At 27.5% G+C, this 24329-nt stretch overlaps 1 protein-coding gene across 4 annotated transcripts in view; it reads left to right on the top strand.

The window, feature by feature from the left end:
- The window catches only part of LOC142332044 (cleavage and polyadenylation specificity factor subunit 6-like), a 150892-nt gene extending 128734 nt beyond the window's left edge, over nt 1-22158 (top strand). Inside the window, exons 16-19 of one of the 4 annotated variants that reach the window (XR_012758129.1) lie at nt 9718-9872; nt 15809-15894; nt 17553-17690; nt 21721-22158. The gene's annotated coding sequence lies outside the window, so the exon portion shown is untranslated. The remainder of the gene's footprint in view (nt 1-9717; nt 9873-15808; nt 15895-17552; nt 17691-21720) is intronic. The other 3 variants (XR_012758128.1, XR_012758131.1, XR_012758130.1) reach the window with 3 other exon arrangements.
- Nucleotides 22159-24329: the final 2171 nt, after the last annotated feature.

Here is a 24329-nt window from a genome sequence, read left to right as displayed (position 1 = left end):
TCTATTAAACCATGCCTATTTTCACTCCCAGTTGTCTTTCTTTTCTAGTTTTTTCTTTCTTGATGTATGATTAAAACATTTTTTTAAACACTATAAACTTATACAAAAGTCCTTACTTTTATAGGTTATAAAACTGTTGATTATAATAAATAAAGTTTAAAAAAGTAAAAAGAATGAATCATTCTTTAAATGACTAATTTTATCTACAATTTTCTTTTTTGTAGTACTTTAAAGAAGCGTATTATTTACTTGTGATTTAGATTCTTTAATTTGGTTGGATGTCATCATATTTATAAGGTATTTTATGGTAATATTCAAATTATTATAATTTTTACTAAAAATAAATTTCTTCTGACTTGTACTTTCATCACTCTTTGAAGGTCACTATTTATTAAAATTTTAAAATGAATTTTATATTTTTATTTTTAGAAAGAAGCTAGCTAGAATTTTTGTCTATAAACTAAAATTAATAATACTATTGGATTATCTGTTTTTATTACTGTTGTCAATGCCTGGTCACATTGAATTGTGTCAATTGACAATAGAAATATGTCTGTCATGGTAGAATTGTTTTTGTTAATGTTACCTTATGATGGATTGGTGTATATATTAAATTTCCAAATATAATTGATGTGGATTGTAATTATATAATTATAAAAGTTTTTGAAGACATGTATTCCATTTTATCGTCAGAATTTAACTAATTTATTCAGCTTATCATTTACTCAAGTAAATTTACTTCCTCTCTTATAAAAGTGGGTGTGAAAATAATGTCAGATGTACTTGAATTTCATGTATGGATGTTAGGCCAGGTAAAGAATTCTCTTCTATGACAATAACACAGACTTTTGATTATTTAGTTAAATAACATAGTTAAAAGGTTTAAAATCCATAAGCTATTTGTTTTTATAACTAATGGCAGTGTTAATTCTTTTTATCTATTAATAATTAAGCCAGTTATAATTATTATTTTCATGCATCACCTTCTTTGCCACATTTACTATTTATCCTATTTCACTGGGGTCGTCAGCCCTTCTAGTTCTCTTACACCATTTTGCTCTGCACTTAATAATTTGAAAATTTATTTCTGTCATCGCTATATCTTTTTCTATGGTTCTTGAGAGGACCACCACATCCTCTTGGAATAGTTTACAAAAACCATTCATATTATACAGTCATCATCTTGATGTTGGGACATGATTATAAAATAAAAGGTGGTATTCCCTAAGTTTATCTTGTATTATCAGCTTTGAAAAATTCACAGATTTATTCTTTTGTGACCTTGTTACTCTTTTGGTTCATCTCAAACAACATACCCATCTGCGGTATGTAATTTTTGAACATCAGTTTTTTGTATTACCCAATACCCTTACACACAGAGAAAGAAAAGGTAATCATATTGATCATTTATATGTTTCCATAAATTCAGACAGGAAATCATAAGCCACAGAGTGCAACAGACAGAGGTCTCCATTTCAGTCAGCTTGTTAGATCATGCTGTCTGTGTCCTTATTGATACTTGATGTTGAGGTTACAATAGATTAAAGTTTTGGATTACTCCACTTTGCCAAGAACGGTACTTTCAGTATAAAAGCAGTGGCACCTTCAGTGTTTGGCATGTTGTTTATTACTAGTAGTGGAACACAAGAAATGCATGTGTCTTTTCTTTTGTTTACTCACTCGAAGTTCTCTGTGCTCTAGCATGTCACACTAATTGGTTAAATAGTTTTTTTTTATCTGTGATAAGGATCATGCTATAAGAACTATGTTGTTGGCATATATTGTGCCGGTTTTTGAAAATCTTCAGTGAAATAGTTCATAACCAGTTTGAATAGCAACAGGCTCAGGGTTTAGGATTGACAGACTCTTATGCCAACTGCAAATTTTTTACTAGCTCCTACAGGGCTTTATTACCTGAGTTTTTGATCTGTAGTACATGTTCTTCAAAAGGCTGATGTAGCACTAGGCATTTAGTTGCAATCTGAGAATCTGCCATGTAGTTGTGGTGTAAAGGCTTTTTCGAAGTCAGTAAAATAATTTATGATGTCAGTCTTTGTTCTACGATCTATAGCTTAGCTTTCATTAGAATTCAGTATGAGTAGCATTAATACTCTATACTACTTTTGAACCAACACTGGTTCAGTATTATTCTAGTTAGCTTTGTTAATCTTTTCTATAGTTTTCCCATATGTTTAACGATGTTAATTTAGTGGCCTAAAATTTTCCACAGTCAGCTACATCACCTTTGTTTTTATAAAATTTGATATTAAGTTACAATGCCTCCACATGTCTGCCATTTTGCTTTCTGTGAAAATTAAATTAATAAGTTAGTAAGTCATAATTATTTGGAGTTTTCCAACTTTGTCCATGATTCTACAGGTACGTAATTAAGGACCTGTTATTTTACCAGGTAGTTTTACTTATAAAGCAAGGTTAGCTTGTATTAAAAAAAAAAGTCAGCTCCAATTACGTTATTAACTTAATGGTGATATACCATTAGGTAAATACAGAAAAGATATGGTTGATAAATTGGTCTAAATGAGATAAAATTATAACTATTGGAACAGGAGAAATCTAGTAGCAAAAATCTGAATTCTGAATCGTATATTGTTATATGATGGCACTAAATTACTGACTGAGCAAAATTATGTCTTGTTTTATCTTTGCTTTTGATGCCTAATCCATACGTTGATTGTTAATCTCTGATAAAATTTTTTCTTTGTTGACTTACATACTATGAATTTTTTTAAATATGGGTGAAATATATAAAAAATGATAATTTTTTTCTTTTAGAATTAACCAGTTGGAGATTACATAAGCTTGCATTCTCAAAACAAACCTAACTTCCAAATGAAGTAAGAGGTTGGCTCTTCAGACATTCCTGTTCTACTTTTTGATGATCCTTAAGAATCCAAAGTCAAAATGATTTATAAATCAGAAAAAATTGTTCAAATGATTTATACTGACCACCGTTTTGGTCAACTTCCCAATGAGTTCTCAAAAAATGAAAAATACGTAATTTTACTATTATTTGATTCTTTACCCAAATCTGAAATAATGATTTTGAGATTATTAGAAAAAGTGCATTGGTGAAATAATGATTCTAGTATTATTACTAATTCTCGTATGGTCTGAAAGTTTTCAAAATTTATTATTTATAATGGGAAATTTTTACTAAACTTATGCTCTCACTTTGAATTAAAATTAATGTTTTAAGAAAGTTATTTTTGCTTAATTCATTTTTATTTATCAGTTTTCTTTCAATTAAAGATATACTCATCAGAAAATTTGTTATGGAGATGGAATGATTCTTGAGTAAATATTTTAAAATTTTTTGATGGTTTCTTATTTAAAAATAAAAAAACAAAAATCAGTTTTTTTCTCAAATTATTTTTATTTAATTTATTGTGAGATATATTTAAGTAATTGTTTTTTTTACGTATGTAGAATTGTATTTGCTTGCATGTAAGTAAGAGTGTGTGCAAGGAAGTTCATTTTCATAAATTAGAAGGAATTTTTAGCTATGGTTAATTAATCATTTTGGATATTCAAAATTTAAGGTTTAATTCTAAATAGATGCATGTGGTCACAAATTAAAAAAAAAAATACATTAATCTTGTACTGGAGGAATTCCCTTTTATTTATGTTGCTTATAATAAACAACCTAAATTTTAAGTAAGTGACTATTAAAATACACATTTTTGCAGTCGACCCAGTAACATTCTACACATGGTGAAATGTTAATTTTAACCAAAATACTCATAATAACTTATGTTATTGTTTTGTATCTGTTTTTTACAATATTTTTTTTTTATTCTAAGCAGTTTTGTGACATCAGATTGAATATATAGCCATTTTATTATATTGATATATGTAATCTTTCAACTTTTGTTTGTCAATAGGATGATAGTCTTTAATTGTTTGGCAAGTTTAATATAACTAACATTTTAGAAAAAAATTTGCATTTTTATTGTCTGTAAGTATAAAAATTCTCAATTTTATACTAATTTTTATTTTTTATTACTTATATACACAGTAGCATAAAAATTAATGTAAAAATAGAATTTTTTTTCTGTGCATTTTATCTGTACTGCTTGACCATACCCATTGTTTTTATTCAAAGACTGATGTAAGGTTACATTTTTTATCTAATAACTGGTATTTATTAAATTGTATTTTGTCAGTACATTTATTTAATTTTTGTAACACTTTTTTTGTGCTTTGTGTAGTTTATTTGAATAATAGATGTAACTGCCATAAAATGTCCCAAAGTGTTTTCTGTAATTAAGAGCAGTATGTTATAATGCAACAAATAATTGTTTAAGTATATGTTTGCCAAGTGATATATTGAAATTTATTCCATTTTATCTCAAAGAAAGGATAAATGTGGTTGGCTGTTGATAAAAAGCTGTGATTATTATTCCATCAAGAATTTATTACAGAAAAAAAATGCTGACGATACTATCTACTATAAATTTAGACTAATAGTTAGCAACAAGTATGCATATATATATACATACATACATATGACAACTGGTTGGAAAGATTCATGTCAGCCAATGCATGAACTATGTGAACCAAAGAATACTGGAAAACGTTTTATTTTTTAAAGAGCTGCCTTTTTTATGTCTCAAGAGTTGTATATTTTAGCAAATCATCAGTATCTGTTATTTATAGTATGTTTTATAATGCATTACAATTTCATAATATTATTTTACATTAAAAATTTTTATGGAATCTCAGCAGGCCAAAAATAATAATATACAGTTTATAGAATAATATTAAAGAGAGAATTTTTACAAAGGATTTTCACAGAACATGAGTTCAGCCAAATAGCTGTGTAGATGACATCATGCTACTCCTTGCTATTCTTTTTCTCTACCATTCATTTGACAGAGCTCTGATTAGTTCAGTATCCATATATCATAGGAAAATTAGGGTACAGCCAAAAATATGGCGCCTTCATAAAAATACTGGGTGTTAGCTTGTGTATATGAATAAATAAATAAATCTATTGTGTATAAGCTTCATCAAAAGGGTTTGATGAATTGTGTCTCCCATTTACTGTCGATTAGGTAAATCCTGCAGGTTCTAGCTTATTATGAATGGATCTCCTCCAGTAGTCTGAATATATAACAGAATATTTACAATGAACATTAAATTCGATTTTTTCCTTAGTATACACCATGTCTATTTCTGAGGTAGTGCTCTCCTACATGATTTTTGTAGTGATTTAAATCCGTTAAATTTTTTCTTTACAATGATTCTTTTCTTCCAATTTTCTTTATATTGCTTGATCTTAGCTTATGAACAAAAATTGCTCAAATATGTTCTCGTTAAGTTTAGTTAATTTGTTGTAATTAGTGCTTTCTTGCACGTTTTTAATTACCTAGAGTGGAGTTCTATGGGTGCAAATTGGTTCAGCAATTTATAAAATGTTAAGATGTTATGACATAAGATTTCTTTTGTCTTTACATGATTTTGCATTATTCTTTCAAAATGTAAATATTGCAAAGTACAATTTCATGTTCTGTTTGTTCTTATTTCCTCAACCATTTTGTAAATGCAGTAGCTCCTTTTGATGTAGAGCTAGTTCTATTTTTACATTGCTTATCATTATATCAATAAAATACAGTAAAACTAAATTGAATTTATTATATTAATGCAGCAAGTCCTTAGGAGGTAAACATGATAATTTATAACTAGTCATATGGTTATAATTATCGTTTGCCTTTTTATTGCGTGACTAAATTAAATAACTGGCTTTTTTTTACCTTGAGAAATAAGAAGGTCGAGCGGGATAGCAATCATATACTAAGGGATCAAATGAAAAAGTTCCACCAGCCCGGCATAGTTTATTAAATTTAGCTTGTTTTGTACTTGGATTTTTTTCTAGTCCTGTATTTCATATTTTGGCTGGACTAATGTTTTGAAATCTGCAGTTTTGTTCATTGTGATTTTCTGAAAAATTAGGTGGCTATAATTAATGATACATCACTAATAATGTTTACCTAGTTTTAAAAAAAAATTTGTGTTTATGAGATGTTTCTCAGCAAAATATTGTTCTCTTTTAAATAAAATCTAAAATAAATATAAAAATAGTGCTATTAAAATTGAACTTTTTTTTCTAAAACATTTTCTTTAATAATGAATTGTTTTTTCAGAGATAATTTTATTTATGCTTTATTTGGCTAACACAGTATAATTTTTTAGTTGCTCACTATTATTAAAAAAAGTATTATTGTTAAAGAATTGAATTTTAGTCAGTCTCTTTTAAAGTACAATTTTTTGAATTAAAAACAAACAGAAGAAATTTTCCTGATGTGTTAAATATGTGATTAACACAATTTTAAACAATTAGCATTGTCAATAGATCTTGCTCTGGCATTTGATTGTCTTGATTAAAAATATATTTCTTTATTGGTTGATAGTTTTTTTTAAACATTTTGTTTAAAATTATTATAAAAATATTGCTTCTGAAATGTACTTATGAGGAACCTTAAAATTCCTCATCCTGCAGTATATGAGGGTCATCCATTTAGTAAAGAATGTTTAGCTGTAATTAAAATGGGTAGTAATTAAAAATTATTTATTTGGTAAAAAAAAAAAAAAAACATTTTTACTATGCAGTTATATAAATATTATTTATCATTTTGTTTTACGAGTTTTCTATTCTCATTATTAAATAAATCCACCATTAATTTTGTCAGATACTTAATTACAGCTTTTTTTTGATGTGCAAAATCACTCATTTAAAAATTCTTTTTGTTATTTAGGCTGAGTATTATTATGAAATAAAACTACCACCATGTGTTTTATTATATAATTGTGACAAAATCGATAAAATACTTCACACTAAGCCTATGAATTTATTGTTAATTTATTGACAAAGAAACAACAATTTTCAATTTTTTTTCTTATTTTTCAGTCACATTGCATTTCCATACATTTAAACCATTGACTTCTAAATTAATACCTTCAGTGTAATGAGATTTGTCCAAATTCGCAAAATAGGTGGTTGTCATAGCTTTGACCTAATCGTTTGAAATGAATCATCTTACAGCAAGCCATTTCTTCAGGTTCAGGAAGAACCTGGGCTTAATCCTGGGAGCAAAATATGGTGCATATGGAAGCACTTCTAAGCAAAGGTCATGACATTTTACAGCAACAACCAGAGACATATGTGTGGATTGTCATAGTGAAAGAGTACTTTTTTTATCAGATGTGTAGATTTAGTCAGAGTAGTACTCTTTATTTGGTCCAGTATGAAACGTAACATTCCCCTATAATGGTCCTGCCTTTTTTCTGCAGATGGAACTGTATCATTGTTTTTTTTTTGTGCACTTTTACCTGTCTCACCCACTGTTTAATTGCTGTTTGATCTCTGATATGTAATAAAGAATCCATGTTTCATTTAATATTATAAGATGTTAAAGAAACTTAAAGTTGGGTTTAAATACCTCTGAGAGGTGTTAAGTTAAATACATTTTTGTTCGATTTTTAAAAACAGTACCCATTGAACAGGAAGCTTTTTCATACTCAGAACATCGTATAAATTGTAGTGGACATGGTATTTATTGATCTTTTCATTGTTTGTCAGCATATTCATATACCTTAAAATGGCGATCATATAATAGACCATTCTGGATTTTTTTGACGATTCCATCAGATGTAAGAGATTTTGGGCTTTCTAAGCATTCATCTTTTTGAATTTATGCTCAACCTCATTAAAATTAAGCAGCCCGCATTTTACCATTTGAAGAGGAAGAAGAATCCTTTAAAGTGATATTCAACTTCTTTTTTTGTATATCTGTTGGGTTCAAACCTTTTAACTTTATATAACATGTGGAACTTCAATTTTATTCTTTTTTTTTTTCAAGAAATGTTGAAACTTGTTTGCTTTACTCTATTGTCACAAACAAGCAACTTAATATTTACATCTGAAATTTTACAAATCATCATGTTAAGGATCATATTTAATAAATATAATCATTTGGTCATATTTGTACCATCGCTGTATCAGGCTAAAAACTTTCTGAATAACCCTAGTAAAACAGCCTATAAAGGAGTTGCTGAATGATGTCACATCATAAAATATTAATAATTAATGAACTCATAAACAGTATTTATGAAATATTCCAAAAGTGTGTTTTTCTATCTGTGTTTACAAAATAAAAATAGTTACCAATTTAAACAGTCATTTAAAACAATATAAAACTCATGATTTCCTTTAAGTCTTTATTTTAATAATAATTGTTCTACATACATTTAATTGGGTTTGAAATGCACAGTATCTTTGGTGGGAGATTACTTCACTTTTATCAAATGCTGAAAATTCATTTCTTCTGCCCATTTGAAGATATAACTATACATGTTCCTGGCTGTACAATGGAGAATTGCCTTGGCAGTACCATTGATTATGCGTGTAATGTTCACCGGTGGGGTTGTGATCTTGGTAGCCATAAGTTCCTGGAGATAATGCAGTCATCAAAGAAACACACACAATTAAAGCTATGAATTTCCATGATGTATTTCATGTGGCTCCATCCTGTTGAAATTACTCTTAACACAATTTAATTTCATACAGTTTTTCAACAAATTCAATGAAAATGTGGCCGTACTTTGCGGTGTTCACAGTTCCTTTAAAACAAAATTGGACCTTCAAAAAATTATTCTCTCTATACTGATGCTGTGTGTCAAACTGACTTCCAATGGGTGTAGAGCTTCTTTATGAATGGCATGAATAGCCAGACAAATTAAACCAGGCTTCATCAGTGACCAGATTTTGATAGGATGCCAAGATTTGCAGTAATGTTGCCTGAAACCAATGACATTCAATTCTTATAGCCTTAATCGTGTTCCAGCAATTCATGGGCAGCCATCATCCTGTGGCTAAGTGCTCTTTTGACACATTGTGCTGCAGAGTCGTCCTCTCCGGAGAGAGACAGAGGCCTTAATGGCTTACTGGATGACTGTAGCAGTCTCACTTGAATATCCACAGTAACTCTTAGCAGTTTTTTAAAAGTTACTATGATGATGTTTTCTGTTAAAAGATTACAACACTATTGTATTCCTGTATGGCCTAACACCAAATTCCATCTATTATGTTATGACTGAATGTTGTCCAAAATGTTTCACAATGAACAGTAATTGCTTTAGTTTAGGGGACTCTAATCATAATGATAACATTACACTGAAAATTACATCATAATAAACAAAAAATAAAGAACAAAATGCTGATATGAGCACCATTTTGGAACATATAAATGAAATAGCTGTGAATGAACAGATTAATAAAGATCATGATTTTATATGAATCTCTCCACTCTTTACACAAATACTTTTCCACTCAATATTATACTATACTACAGTGTATAATAGGGTAATTGTGTAAAAAATTCTCTCATCCCTCTTGTGTGGTTTTTTGGAATTAGGGTCATAAAATCTGTAGAAATTAAAAAATGCGAATTACCTCTGGTACAAAATGTACCAGAGATAAATCTGGTACATTTTGTATGTATGTTTTGCATCTTAAGAGTGTTGTGGTTGATAAATTAAAATTTTCTGGCTACAAGTATTATACATCAGGCACCTGTAACGTAATTTACACTTATAATTCTCAGATATTTAAATGAAAAAAATATGTAATTATATTTTATTTTCTATAAGAGCTTATATTTAATTTTCAATATAGTCAGATTTATATGTTTCTCCCAGTGGTAAAGCAGTTTTCTCATCTCATCAATGAAGAGTTCCAGCAGCTTTTCTTTGATTCACGACTTCGTTGAGTCTGCTTCATCGTCCATGGTGAAATGAATGCTTGTAAGATCCCACATTAGATTTGTGAAGAAGTGAAAATTGGACCAAATCTGGTGAGTATAAAGATTGTGGTCGGGTTACAATTTCAACTTCACAAGAGCTTCAGTGGTAGGATGTGATGTGTATGGCCAAGCATTACTGTGTAGCAGGATTATCAATTCAGTTGATATTTAAATATGACTTCTCAAGTATTTAAGATTTTTATGTACTGCACAGAATTAAAAGAAATCCCAGATATCAGTTACTTTGTTATGTATACACTGTAATTTTTTTGGAGAGGGTTGCTGAAAACCAAACTGCAAGTATTCCTTGCTTTAACTTTTTTCTTTTAGGAATAATAATGCATCCTTCTTTCATCTTCTTCATGATAAAGGTCATAAACTTTTGACCTCCTTTTCATGAGCATGGTAGACTAATTTTTCACATGTGATTAATTTAAAATCTCACCTCGGTAAAAACTCACTTTATCTACTTATAAGTTACTACAGTGTGAATGCTTAAAATCTTAAAACTGAGTTTTACTTTGAATTTTGTAATTGATACAATTTTCTATATTTTGAGTACATTTTTATAAATATTCAGGAAAATAATAATTATGTAAAATCATGAAATTTTGCTCAGACTAAGCTAATGTAACAAGAAATTAATTGATGGATGGATTGTTGGTTGAAGTCAACTGTGTGAGAGCATAACCATTCTTTGTTTTCTGGGTGATCCTCAAACAATAATTGAGACTATTAAGTGAAAAGAGCAATTAAAAGAAAATTTCTGAGATAAACATACGTGAAAGTTTTTGATTGTTAAAGCCAATATAAATATAAGAGTTAAAGTAATAAATAAAAACATGTTTGTCTAGAATAAAAATAAATTTATGTAGACATGTATTATTATTAACAATTAACTTTCTATTAATATATTAAAATTATTACATGACCTATTTTTTACAATAGATTTTTTCAAGAAAGTTGATTAAATATGAGTAAAATAAGATATAAGAATGTATTGCAATTAGCTTAATGAAAATAAAAAGTGCTACTTTTAAGAATTTTAATTGAATAAATTTATATAATTTTATTGTGGTTAACAAATATTCAAATCTTTGTATATATTTCCAAGTAATATTGTAGTGTATACTGTAAATCCGTAATTCAGATGAATAAAGAAGGTATTCTTTAACAAAACTAAGAAATGGTTGCAATAAGATTTGAAATTTTCTATTATTTTTTTATTTAAGATATTAGTGTGAAATTTCAGTCGTTTGATTGAGTTTTGACTCTGCAATGGAAATATATAACTAAAGTGGTTACAGAGAATCACTTGAGGAAATTGATGTACGAATAAAGAGTACATCATGCATATCAAAATAAAAACTATCGTATAAACGTAAATACAAAAAATAATTAATTTTTCAGTTATAGTTGCCAAAAGATTTTAACATGAATTTGTGTTAAAAAGTAATTTAATACCTTATTGCATCCCTGCGGACATCAATTAATTAAAGGGTAGATTTAGTGGTTTGTAAAATTTAATTTGATGATTTAAAAAAAATATATCCCAAAACTGTATATCTTTCTGTTATTTTTCTTATAAACAATGTCAAAAAACACATACCTTATTTCAAAAAATTGAAGAAATGATCTAAATCATAGTAAATATAATTATTGATATTAAAACAATTATAAATTAATTTGGCATACCTTAAAGGCATTGTTTAAATGTTTCTTGGCTGTTCCTAGTGTAAAGCTAGTGGGTGTTAACGTGTTCCAAGTAAAACTTTTGCTTGCAATATGATTATGGTTGATTTTTTTTTACTCAAATCAGTTTAAAATTCTGTTAATTCTTTTCTTGAATTATATTTTATTTTGTTAACTATTTCTTTTATCTCTTAAACAAATATTTAAAGGAAACTAAGATGCTATCCCAAATTAGTAACTGATTGACTGATAATTTTCTTAAATTGTATTTCTTTTAATTTAATAAATTTTGAACTGAACATGATTTTGTAAAATAAGTTATGAATTTTTTTTTAACTTTATGTACGAGGTGTGGTTATTAAATAACAAGACTAATGCTGTAAAATATTTTATTTTAAATTTATACATATTTAATTATTATCCCCTTCAATATACACTGCTCTATTATCTCTACATCGTTCCATCCAAGTTTTCCATTGTTCGAAACAATACTGGAAGTCTTCTGTGAGCTCTTTCATGACGCGTGTCGCATTTTCTTTCACAGCTTCAATGGTCTGAAATCTTGTTCCTTTTAATGCAGATTTTACATAGACACATGGTGCCAGGGCCGGATAAATAAAGCGAATGGTCTAACACTGGAATATTATATTTGACTAGAAACATCTTCATAGACAATGTAGTGTGAGCCGTGTGTTGTTCTGATGAAGAACCTATGACTTGTTCTTTCACAATTCAGGTCGTTTATTTCTTATTTTCTCACGGAGTTGAGCAAGGACCTCAGGGTAGTAATGTTAATTAATAGTTTGACCCTCAGGAACCCAGTGAAGATATACCCCCAAAATCCAATCCCATAAATATAAAAAAAAAACAACCATAATCGCTTTGAATTTGGATTTGCTTGGTGAAGTTGGGGCCTTCCAATGCATGGATTGATGCTTACCTTTCTAGATCATAATTGAAAAACCAAGATTCGTCACATGTTATCACTTTTTCCAAGAAGTTTGGGTCAAGAAATGGCTAATGCTTAACATACTACAAATTTCTGTATGACCTCATTTCACCAGGGTAGCTGAAATTCAAGCAAAATCTTTCACTAGCCATAACTTACAAACTAAGCACTTGAGAGATATGTTTTATATAAACTTCTTCTGTTATTTTCATGAGTAGAATAGTTTATGAAAGTCTCAGGAAAATTTCATGATATATCCTTTATATAAAAGTAATGAGGGTTATATAAAGTTGGAAAGGAAGAGAAGGAAATTTAATACAAACGTAGAAGTTTAAGCACTTTTACGAGAACCTTTTTGTGTCCTGAATAAAATAATTAAGGGGTAAATTAATTACACAATGGAATTAATGTGTGTGTATAAGTATTGTTAATCAAATTTGAGGTCTGCTAATGATATCCTAGTATTTGCTAATGCAAATGAACATCTTAAAACAATGTTGAAAAAATTGAACAGAAATAAAGACTTTCATTAAATTCTGACAAAACAAAGATGATCACCAGTGCTGAGAAAAATGTTATTTATATGAACAATGATTATAGTTATTGAGGTTATGTGAAAAGTTATCGAGTATGTTAAGGATTATAAAATGTTTGGGATAAATAGTTAATTTCAGTAAAGTACTGAGTATCAGAATTATCTCTGGTTGGGGAAAGTGTCGGTCGTTTGTAAGAGTTCTGAAGGCCAATTTTTCAAAAGAACAGAAATCTGAGGTGATTTTGAGTTGTATATACCTAGCTATTCATATGGATGCCTTACTTGGGTACTTTTAAGTAAACTAGTTAGGAAATTAGAAGTGACACAACACAGGATTATAAGAATTACATTTTTTTATAGTGTAAAAGGATAGAGAGGGTTGTAAGGGCTGTTAAGAAAAATAAGGCAGAATAATGTGACAAGAGAAGCACACCTTGAGGTGTGTAAAGTATGCTTTCTCTTAATATCTCTAAGGAGCTATTAATGATAACAAAATTTAAATAGCTGCCATTTTGGATTTTTAGACTTATTTATTTTGTAAAAGATATTTTAATTTCATTAAAATATTTGTATCTTATTTTAACACGTTTATTATCACTCGATCTGACAAAACTTTTCTGAAAACCCGACTTTTAATTTTTTTAGTATTAATAATAATTAGGATAAAACAGGGGGTTTTACTAACATTTTTAATCTAATATCGGTTTTAAACCATATATGTGTACAATGCCTCTTTGTGCCGACTCGATTAATGGTTCTCATAGTAATCAATGTTAATTTATGCGCAGCATAATTACTTTATTATGAAAATTATGATTGTTTCTAAGATACTACTTATCTAATACATTTTTAATCCTGTATCTATGTTTTTTTATTTTTTAATATACTGTTGAAAAATTAAACGCCCATGCCACAAAACCCTACTGGTCTAAACATGATTCCTTTTTAGGATAGTACAAATTAGCCATTTTTTTCATTAAAAAAAAACCAAAGGTTCTATGTTATAAATTTGATTACTTACTGCTTATTCATTATTACAAAAATGAACAGCTGTCATAATTACTGTAAATGTATTCTGGCCCATATAATTATGGGAAGACTATACATTAAAAATGGGTACACCAATAGTCTTTTATTCTGTTCAATTTATTGTTCCCCAAGTATAAAACAAGTCCCACAAACACATAAAGTTCGTCTTTTTAGAGGATTTCATGATAAACAAGATTTAGGATGATTAATTTTTGTTCAAAGACTTCTGCATAATTATTCATTTCATTCACAGTCAAGTTGAAAAATTGTCATCAGCTAGTAGTTGAAAATAGTTAATCGGCTTACCATCAATTGCAATTGTTGATTTTCAACAAAATCATTTTATTTTTCATTTTGATGGACGGTTACCCACATGCCATTACTCACCACTTTCGTATTTTTTGTACATTGAGTGGTTTTTGGTACTGGTATATTTGTATCAGTGTCATTTTCAGTTATTTAAATATCATCCTCATTTGTTTCAGTTTCTCTGTGTATAGTTTGCACAGCTGTGTTAATAAGATTTTTTTCTTCACTCAGATCACTTTCACCACCTGATTTGACATCTCTGTCAAATATTCATATTCAGAGTCACTTTTGGCACTAAATTCACCGTTCCTACTTTCATTTTTCAAAATATGTTTTAGTTCTTCTGTGGATAATTTCTTTTTAACATTAAATTGTTGTCCTTTTGATTGAGACAGATTCAGGATTTCACAATCAGCCATTACAAAAATAACAGAAAAGCCTTGGGACCAAAAACAATTTTATAACACTAAGTATTCAACAACATGCCAGATAAAGGTTAAAAGCTGAACTGAAAGGCCAGCAAAAGTAAAATACATTCCATATGATTTATGCATAGGCTGCCAGATGGTACTGACAGCCCTTGATATAACTGCCTAGTGGCACTAATTGGCGCTTAGCATGTTAAGATGTAAACTTTTATCCGAAAAAACACGAAGTAGCAGACAGAGAAAAAATGAAGTAAGCATTTGTCCACATGAAATATTTTGTTCTTTTTTTCGATGTCAATTCCTTAAGTTTGACCATCTCCTCTTGGGATACCTGTATATTTACATTTTAATGAAATTGAATACCAGGATGCTCAGAAACATTAATTTTTTCAGTGTTTTTTTCTCTTAATGTAAATGGTTTAAAGGTAAAGTTAATAGTGTGCTATTTATTTATAATCAAACAATTAAATTGACTGCAAATCATAACTTTTTTCCTTTTTGATGATGTTAGAATTAATTTATTATATGATCGTACTATTCAACCTATTAACATTTCATTATGAATATAAATAAACAGTAAAAACTAGTCATCTGTGAATAATTACACATGCTTATCTAAATCATTCAAAAGAGAGATATAAAATTATTAACACAATATATTGTTTATACTATATAGTAGCATATTCAAGAAGATATAAATTATATCTTAACTAATTCATGAATTAGTTAAGATATTAACTAATTAATTTGTTTATGTATAATTTAACTGAAATTAAATAATTTACCAGATGCTTGGTGGCTTTTGGCCCCCCACATGTGGCGACTTTGACTTTACATATTAGTCTTATTTAGACATAGCATTTGCCAAACCTCTTTTGTTTTTTAGCAACAGATTTTGTAATTAATTCATTATTGAGGTCCGAAGGCCTCAGAACACAAGCTTCACTTCAGCCGGACAGACATATTTCCATCGAAGCACATTAATTAAGTAATTTATTTCAAAATTTTCCATTCAAAGGAAATTAAGATAAAAAAATGTTTCTAGATTTGGACTACTTGGATGGAGAATCAAGAAGTTAAAATCTGGGAAGTATTGAACCTAAATTTGATGTCACTTCGTTTATTATAAAAGTATGTTTTGTTTACTTTTTTATGTACCTGTATTACAATTAAAATAGTATAATTAAACACTGAAGTTAATCTCTTTAACTGATAACTTTTTATTTTGTTATCTATTTAATTAACTCCCAATAAATTTGTATAATGTTAAATATACTTTACTAATCAGTGGAGTATTGTATAATGTTCCTTAACGTGTTGTAGAGTAAGAATTGAATAAATTATTTAAAATTTGTCAAGTATAAGGTATTTTTGTTAATTTCTAAGAACTTTAAATTATGTAGTAAATAAATTACATCTGAAATTTGTAAATTTAAAACAAATAGGGATATTTATATATTAAAATGTTCTGTTAATTTATAAAATTTACAGCAGTTATATTTCAAAGGTTTCATATAACACTTTATGATAATTTATTTTGATCTTGTGAATTTATTTAAAATAGAAAAGAAAAATGGTTTGTATTTAGTATAACTGTTTTGATAAGATGAAAGATTTTTTTAAAATACAAATGTAGGAGTATGTTTTTTAAATGGAACAGTGTAGAATAAAACTAATTAAACTTTCCAAAGATCCAATAGAACTAATACTTTTAATCATTGATAAATTGAATTATGAATTTATAAACATTATTGTAATAATGTTAAAGTATAATAGATATCTTTACTAAGAACCAAAATAGCAAAACAATCACCATAATTGAAACTCACCGTTGGAAATATTAATTAAAATATTTAAACAATAAAGCAAATTCTGTTCTTATATAGATTTCACCATTATATTTCACCTTATATTTCATCCCTTTTTGCCTGTTATCAGTTACATTTGGGTGTAGATCTGATCCTGCTCAGTAATTCATGCAAACTCTAAAGATCATATTGGTATCTGGTAGGGGGCTATGTTTAATTATCATTGTTATGAGTCAACAAGTGAACCGATTCAGTCTTTTTTCTTTTCTAGGGGGTGGACAGTAAGCATAACGACTGAAGTACCTATTAAGTACAGCTGGGTCTCAAAAACCAGCTACATACCAGAAATCTTTATACATAATAAATCTTTTTTATAAAATATATTAAAAAAGTTATAAAACATAAAACATTGACAAAACAAATGAAAAATAAAGAAATCATAGTTTAAGTTTTGATACGGTATAAAACTCAATTCTTTTTTTTATGAAGTGGTTCATAAAATACAGAAATTTTAAGAAAAATTTGTTCTTCTGTACTGACTAATGTATTATTAATATTATCATGAACATGATTATATTATTATAAGAAATAACAACCTACGATTTTATAATAAGGTATAATTGTTTAGTAAGTAAAAAAATTTTCTGTCAGAAAAAACTTACTTCTTGGGCACATTGTTACTTAATGTGATATTGTGATATCTATCTAATCACAAGTTCTTTCTATGGGAATATTTATTTGTATTTCTTATGTACACTAATGCAGCCTTCTTGATTTATATAAGTTTGCTCTTTTTATAAATAAAATTAATATGTTTGTTTGCTATAAAATTATTATGTAAATAAAATGTTGTGCAATTCAGAATCGTGTACAATGAACTATATGTGTCGCTTAGGTTTGCAAAGTAAAAAGGATAATTGATTATTATTATTATGCCAGTCTTTTGATTTATTGCAGTATATATTTAACTTTTGTTTTCAGAACTTAATGCCTTTTGGATATTGCACGAGTAAATAAAAAAAAAAGAACATTTCTTACATTTGAATGTAATATAATGCAGTTAGGAATATTTGTGTAAGCAGAAACTGAAAAATTGGTGTCATGGCAGTTTATAATAATGTAAGTAATTTTTTATTCATGTCATCTGATTTTTTAGTTTAAATAGTTTTTAATTTTATATTTGATATAGTTGTCAAGAATACATTTTCTTCATTTTATCACCAGCAGGACTTGTGTTATTGTGTTTCCTATACACACACACACACACATGTTTTTCATATGTACTTGGTAGGACTTTTAAATCAGTTTTGCCATAATATATAAGATCTGTAACAGGTGGAAAATTTTGGTTTTGTAATTGGTAGTTATTAGCTGATATAATCACTAGTAATATTCAAATTTTATTCGAGTTCATTTTTTATTTCTATATTGAGATTAACTGTGCATATAAATAAACAAAACAAGAACAAGTTTTTATACTTTGGTAATGATGGAAAACAATAAAAATTCTGTTGATATCCTTGAAAAATCCGATTTGATGGTCAGCAACTTTTACACTGGAGAATTATCAGAGACATGGAATTTTCTTCAAATCCAAATATCCTGAACTGCCTCAAGCTGTTGATTAAAAATTCAGTTTTATAAATTGGCACAAAAATTACTGTAAATACTATCATGAATACATTAGGGCAGAAGAACAAATACACTTTGAACATTTTTGTATTAAACATGCGATGATAAAAACACTGTTTAGTGACTGTTTTCTCATTAATAATTGGAAAACTTGACTTAGCCGACCCAGTATATTTTCCAATTTTTTTGTTTTTCATTATTTTTGGTTTATGTGTTTACTTTTTGTGTTTTAATTTTTATACTTTTTTTTTTAAATAAAAAAAAGAAAGTTCATAATAGTTGATTAACATTACTTTACAATTACATTGTTTGCTGCTGCATTAAAAGTACGGCATTGCGGGAAAGTCAATATTAACTGAATGCTTTTCATATGCTGGATGAAATTTCACCAGCTTCTCAGAATGATTCAAGTTTTTTCATTTCCAAATACCCACTCACTAACCAAAATATCTAATCTGAATTTCTACAAATGTGCTGGGTATATTTACAAAATAGCTAAGCTTCATATTTATTAAAAAGCATAAATACTTTAACAATTCATCATTTAGTAAAATTCCAAGGTGTCTTTTTATTAGATTGCAATCAATTTTTATGACCTATGAGATTCATTTTGAATGTATCTAATAATTGATTAAATGTTATGTTTGATTATAAAATTCTTTATAATCAAACATGACTGATAGATGTGACTAAAATATATGTGTTGCCGGGAGATGATAAAAACAGAGATTTGATCAAATCTCTAAGATAGATCAATTCATGAAAGATGTTAAAATTACAACTCTGTGGGATGATTTCCCTAAAGTAAGTGATTTGATCAAATCCCTTAACTGTTTTAGTGAAAAGATGAAATAAACAAGTCAGGACTCAAATAACAAAGGGTAGAAGGTGTCACGACTTATTTATTTAGTAAACCTTGCATTATTAAATGTAGAGTAGGTAATACAACAGTAGTCACTGAAACTCAAATTATTTATTCAAAACTAATTGAAAAAAAACTATGAAAAAACTTATAACTTAATTAATAAGTTTCAATTAGTTTCGAATAAATAATTTGTGTTTCAAAGACTATTGTTGTATCCTACTTGTTGTACCTACTCTACATTTAATAATGCATAGTTTACTAAATAAATACTTTTAATATCTAAAAAATATTATTTCATCTCTTTTCACTAAAACATTTAAGAGATTTGATCAAATCACTTTTTCTTTAGAGAAATCACCCCACAGTTGTAATTTTAACATCTTCCATGAATTGATCATATGTACTTCATAAGATGAAAACCTTAGGGATTTGATCAAATCTCCGTTTTCATCATTTCCCTGCGACATACATAACAATAGTTTTTTTTTTCAATATTTGAAATTAATTATTACTGTTTACTTCTAAGATGTATTTTTAAAGGTGAAACCTGTTCACAATTAAATTGATTTTTTTTTGTTAAATATATTATTAAAAATATTTACTCATTTAAATTAATACAAACTCTAATAAAATTCATACCTCATTTGTTATCCAAAACTCAGACAAATTAGTATGATTTTTACCTTCCATCCCAATCAAATAAAGCATTCCTATATGAGTTAAATTCTTTATTTGCTTGTTGAATGTTTAATAATATCTAATATAGAGAAAAATGAAATGTGCTAAAAATTGCTAAATAACTACAGTCAGATGGGTTGGAACATAGATTATCCCACCTATATTTAGCCATTTGTTTAGTTCATTTTCAGGAAAATAAAGATCGTTAAATGGCTGCACAACACTAAGGAAATTAAGATTCAAAAAAAAATTGAGAGTAGAATGTTTATGTACAAGTATACTTGTAATATTTAAAAAATGTATAATGGGGTACACTAATACTCGAGTGTGTTTTCTCGAGAATAATTTATTTAAAATGAAGAAAAATTTCTATTTCCAATTTCTGTTAAACTCGTTTAACAGAATAGTTACATTTCTTGTTCAATAATTATGTAGAATTAAGAAAGTTTTGTTAATTTCCTTAGATTTAAATTGTCTAGTGGGATTAAAGGTTGTGTCCTTTCAACCGATTGGATTTACTCATTCAGTTTTATGTTAATAATTTTTAACCTTAACTTCTAAGATTGTTTTCTTTCAAAAATAAGGACAGAAAGTCATAAAAAAAAGTAAGAAAGAAAGAGAAAACGATTATTTGTTCACACATTCTTTATTTTTCTAATTATTTATGTTTTCATTTCTATAAACAAGCTCTTTTATTTTCCATTGCTTCAAATCTGTTCCCTTGAGCTTCATCAATTTTTAACTGCTCATTCTGAGTAACTGTTTTAAGTTATATATTACTTGCAATAACTAGTGTCATTGTCTCACATTACCCCTTTTAAATGACACATTCTCTTTTATTGTAAACATTCTGAAAATTTTACAATATTCCTCCAAAAAAATCCACTATAAAGACATATTCTCAGAAAATTGTGCAAGTAATCTTTTATGCTAACTGTATTTGTTTGAATTTAGTTGGTTTTTGGTGTGCTTGAATGAAGCCATTCCATGTGGATGGTTTTTTTTTATAGATAAATAAGTATTTGTATTTGCTAATGAACTTAGCAGTGGATGTCTCTTTAAAGAAATAGTGGACTTCTTATTTAGTGGATTTAGTTTTTCTTATATAGCAAGTAATTATTTAGTGGACAGTTAAAGCCATAATGCATATGTATCTGATTAAATAAAGTTTTATTAGCCATCACTGTTTGTTGAACTTTCAGAATTGATTGTGGGAATTTAAAGTGCCTTTCTTGCTACTCCTTAAAGCAGATGAGAAAGGGCAGTTGGGGAGATGGGATGGAAAGCAGTGGGCCGACATACTGGATCTTAACATGCGGTTTTAAGTGGTTTTACGCAAATAATTAAATGTAACTTTTAATTTATGTTAAAACGTTCATTCAGTTTAAGTATTAAAAAACCACTAAATGTATACATTTCTTCAATATCTAACAAGTGAATTTATATGACCATGCATACCTAAATATAAACACTTTTTTTTTACAATCTTGTGTTCTTTGCTCTTGCGCTGCCTGTCAATAAGATTTATGAACAGTAATCTCTCCCTCTAGATAGGATCTTGGTCTATGATTAAATTTATCGGTTGAATTTGATTCCTAAAAAATATATAATATTTTTTATCTTAAGTTTTTATTAAATTTTTCAACTTTAAATGTGCTTGAAAGGTGACTATTTTTTATGTGTGTGATGTTACTTCCAGGATCTTATAGTTATAAAATTTGTAATATTTAAGTTAATGCCTTTTAATATTTTGAGAAAAAGTTGCACTGTAACAATCGATATATAGTGTCTATCATCAGTGTTTTTTGAAAATAACTTTATTAGGGATTGAGTGCATGCCCTACTTAGTGCATCACTTAACTTTTTTATACTTTTTTTTTTGTCTTATTTTATTTTCTAAATTTGTATTATTCCTTTAATTATTTATATTTCAGAATTTTTATTCATTTATTTTAAACATTTGTTGTGTTTCAGACTTGTGCAGACAGTTAATGTTTGCTTTTCTGTGTGGGTAGTAAGACAATTTGAGACTAGATGAGATCATATTTTAACACTTTTGTCATCTTTACAGTACCATCTCCTGGCCTCCATTCTGTTGTTGAGTTCTGATTAACAATACAACCCTGATTTTGCAATCCAGAGTTGTAGCAAGCTGTGGTTATGTTCACTTCATAAACAAACAATACAAATGAAAAAATGAAGTATCAATTTACAGTTCCTGAGTCAAAAGATTTCTGAACACTTACTTTCAGAATATTACATAATTGAAGTTTGATACAAAATTTATAGAAATTTTCAGAGATCATTTGAGTTTTTCAACTGAATTGTTATGGATATTTATGTATGAAGTAACGTAACTAATGTTATTAATTAAGTATAATTGCATTTGTTTATGTATTTATTTTTTTTTATTTTTTATAATAAATAGAATTTTTTTAACATGCAGTAGTTCTTATTTCTTTGTTCAGTTCCTTGGTGTAAAATGTTTTACAATTTATGATTTAATTTAAATCCTATGTATACTTCATTTGAATTTTAACTATATCAGAATGGATATGTACGTAAAACTGACATACAACAATATTTTCCTGTAACTGCAGTGAACAATTTGGAACATTTTTCTTTGTTCATGAAGCTCAACCTTCAGACTACATGTTATATTTTTATTTACGTTTATGTATATGTCTTATTAAAGTTATAAAAGATCTGAATATGGTCTTGTCTTAAGATTATCCAAATCATGTAAGATTGTTTTCAGAAACGTGATTTAACTCTGTAATTTATCTGTTGACAAAACACATAAACTTTGACTGCACAATAGTTAAAAATTGAAATTCTTTTACACTGGTCTACAAGAGTTTTGTTACACAGATTATTTTGATCTATATACTTTTTAAAGCTGGCTGAATCTAAATATAACCTCAAAAATTGTCCTAGGGCTTCAATTTTTATATTTGTCACTTATAAAAATGAAGATTGTTAAAACTATTCTGTTTTCTCCTAAAGCTATTCTAATTATTAATATAATTATTTCAGTTATTATTTTTACTGTGGAATAAGGCCAAACAATCACTTTTGTTCTGGCTTTCGCACATATATGATTGTAAATTTGGTCTTTATTTTATTCTGTATTTTATGTTACACTTCATACGTACTGTTTTTTGTGTATTGTTAGTAATTTATATAACAATGTCTTGTAGTTGTATAAATTATCTTAACAATTTTTGCTACATGTGTGGTGAATTAACTTTTAAATCCCAAATAAGAAATATTATTCCTAAATAGATAAACAAAAAAAATCATCATTAGAGATTGTCATAATATATACTTTATCAGGAATAAATTCCATTTTCATGTTATTCTATTACATAAAATTAATTAAATCTTAATTGAATTCAAAATTATATTTATAAGACGTTTTTATTAGGAAGTGTATTTAGCAGGTAAACTAATGCGAATATGCACAGATAGACAAAACATGTGCACGTGTTTTGCCTATTTGTAATAAATCATTATATTTGTATTATATTTAAATAAGTATTTGTTTTAGGTAGGTACTTGCAAATGAAATTTAATTCTGATTCTTTAAAAAAAACTACAACATTAGCTTTTTCTCTGTATGTGTGATATGGGATAAATACAGGTTTTATATAAACTTAAAATTTATTTTATTTTAAATGATAGTAAAATTTTTAACTAATAGAATTTGAATGGTATAAAAATAATAAGTATCATGAAATTTTACAGCTTTGTGTTGATAAATAATATGAATGTAAAATAAAAATGGATTTATTTATTAAGGAACTGATCAATTTATTTTCTTTTTTAGTTTTGTATAATAGCTATATCAAATTCAGTTAACTATAGAGTTGAAGTAAACAAACTGCATATATGAGTGTTGTTCAGGCAGTCAATTGAGAAGCATTCCCTGTAAATCCTGAAGCATATAAAAGAAACTACACAACATTAGTTAATATTCAGTAACCATGTGCTATTATATTTTACAAAAATTATACTGAAAGACATAATATTATAAATGTTTGATTACATTAGTATATAATTAATTAATTACATGGTGACTAATATGAGTAATGATTATTGTATATAGTTATAGTTATGTTGTGAATCAGCACTGATATAAGGAAAGTGACTTGCAGAAACATGACAAAATCACTAACACAAACACAACATTTGTTTATTTTTCACTCTACAACCTAACCAGTACAGTATAGATCAAATTTCCCTTTGAGTGATTAGTTGTGTAAACACAACATAGATTTGAAGGTCAAGACCATTATTAATTCCAATGTCATAATGTAAAGCAGAACAATAATATAAGTTTAAATTAAATTACATTTCACTCCATAACCAATGATTTTGGCTTGGAATTTTACCATTGTAAAATTAAAAGTCTTCCAAACTATTAAGTTTACCTTTTTCACGATTTCTTCATATAACCTAAATTATAATTGCCTTCACCTATAATAAATAAATTTACCTGCATCCATAATAGATTTTCAGAATTAAAAAGTGTAGCTGTTTAAATTTTATCAGAAGTTATTAATGAAATAAAACTATATGTA

Source organism: Lycorma delicatula, chromosome 11, assembly GCF_047948215.1.
Source record: "Lycorma delicatula isolate Av1 chromosome 11, ASM4794821v1, whole genome shotgun sequence".
NCBI classification, from domain to species: Eukaryota; Metazoa; Arthropoda; class Insecta; order Hemiptera; family Fulgoridae; genus Lycorma; species Lycorma delicatula.
Note: the sequence above shows the minus strand (reverse complement) of the source record. Positions and strands in the feature narration are given on the sequence as shown.